Source organism: Daphnia magna, unplaced genomic scaffold (assembly GCF_020631705.1).
Source record: "Daphnia magna isolate NIES unplaced genomic scaffold, ASM2063170v1.1 Dm_contigs446, whole genome shotgun sequence".
In the NCBI taxonomy this organism is placed as follows: Eukaryota; Metazoa; Arthropoda; class Branchiopoda; order Diplostraca; family Daphniidae; genus Daphnia; species Daphnia magna.
The window spans coordinates 24,586-26,544 of record NW_025533330.1 but is presented as its reverse complement, the minus strand read 5'-3'; the positions used below and the strand labels follow the sequence as shown (position 1 = coordinate 26,544).

The 1,959-nt window shown below is 40.2% G+C and overlaps 1 long non-coding RNA gene across 1 annotated transcript; it reads right to left on the bottom strand.

The window, feature by feature from the left end:
* Positions 1 to 1,268: 1,268 nt before the first annotated feature.
* On the bottom strand, positions 1,269 to 1,703 carry LOC123468852. Its single transcript, XR_006642411.1, has 3 exons — positions 1,652 to 1,703; positions 1,408 to 1,571; positions 1,269 to 1,323 (listed from the first exon to the last, which is right to left on the bottom strand). It is a non-coding gene; the product is annotated as an uncharacterized LOC123468852 (long non-coding RNA).
* Between the last annotated feature and the right edge of the window lie 256 nt (positions 1,704 to 1,959).

Here is a 1,959-nt window from a genome sequence, read left to right as displayed (position 1 = left end):
AAACTCATGGTATAACAGTGTTTTCACATTAAATACAAGTATATTTGGTGCAATATAAATATCGAAGTAAAAACTCATGGTATAACAGTGTATTCACATTGAATACAAGTATATTCCATGCAGTTTACATCGAACATCAAACCACGCAGGAACGAAGGAGAACCAAAAGAACAAACAAACCATACAATACCTAACCCTTACCGTAACCAAAACCGAAACGATCCTATAACGAATCACCAATACCAGTTAAGAAGACGATATCAAGGACCGGATTACTAAACATTTTCATTTTTCACAGATGCAGACATTACTCTTCCTTCTTTGCCTCCTTCATTCACTTAACCCTTCTTACCCTATCTACTCATCCGTCTGCGATTGTAACAACATGAAAATACGAGGAATCCTAGACTTCGAATTCCCTTACTACTGTGACAATGAAAAAACAGAAACACAACACTTACCAAGGATACCAACTACTTACAACTTAGTAACCAAGCAAAAACCAGCAGCCACTTGGAAAGGATGGACATGTCGACAGTGGACTAAAACAAAGAAAATAACCGGATCGTTCTGGATCGGATCCTTCGATACAGTTTATTCCCAAAAAACAATACTAATCACCCCTTTGGAATGCTGGCGGATGGTCAACGATAAAAAATGTGGCGACAATAATATGCAAACCGGACCGACGGGACTCAGTTTCACAGCCACTTCTACAGGAGAAGGTAAATGGTACGCCATCAAGGAATACCAAACACTCAACTGTATAGCGGAACAGATCACGCTACGTCAGGAGAAACCAGATAGTCCAATCGAAAGCCCTTTCGGATTACTAAACACCACCCAACAGGAAGGACAATTCATCCTAAATCAAAATACAATTGTGTGGGGAGAAAGAACAACCAACAGTTCATACACTCAGACGTTACTAAAAGGACAAGGATACCTGGAAATTCCTCGAGAACCAGAGTCGGATAACTCCGGCCACCTTAACGACACCAGTCGACAGATTGAAATATCTTTTCTTAACAAACCAGATAAGGACATCGTACCAATAGGATATAAAGTGGTTGGAATCCCTCTAACGTACTTGACGTTTCCTGCAGAAACAACAAAATTTTGTATGAAATGTTCAAGAACACAATCGCAACATGCCTTAAAAATACCAACCTTGCCACACCCGTGTGTGAAGACTACAGAGAGTTGTACAAATCCAGACCACAACGTTCTCTTCTTCAAGAAGTTCACTTTCTCTTTGACACCCAAGTCGAAGACGAACAACTTGGGATTCGTCTCTACAGTATTTCATACGCCTGGGGAACTCTAAGATTGGCACATTGAAGACCAAAGATAATCAAGGAAGATGGAAAAATCGTACAAAAGGATACAACAATATACATTACTTACGAATCCGGAAGCAGAAACCCTTTGACAACGTACAGTCAACTTTCAAGGGACAACCCTCTCCCATCAGGATCGAAATTTGAGTACATTGTCGACCAAACGATACGCGTACAAAATACTTATATCTGCATCACGGAGACAACACACGACTACGTATTTGCTGCAGCCTGTTCAGAGGAATCAACGAGATGGATTTTAGAAAAAAAAACAGCTACCTAATTTCCCAAGAATCAGAAATGTGTCTTACCGTAGGGGTCGACGAAACCTTAAAATTGGAAAAGTGTGCTTTGGAAGGAGATACCAGAAAAAACCAGCAGTGGTTCTTTCAAACAATTAATACCAATCCGGATGTTATAGAAAATTTTCCCGACGTAACATTGCAGGATATTCAAGAAGTCCGATTAGAACAACGAAGAGCAATTACAACCACAATCAACTCACCCATATTTGGCAGTATCTTGAAAGCAAATCACGGCAGTGGAAGCATCATCTGGGACATGATCGCCTGGGGATTGTTGAAAAATGCACAATATGAAAACGGGAAATGTGTCACAC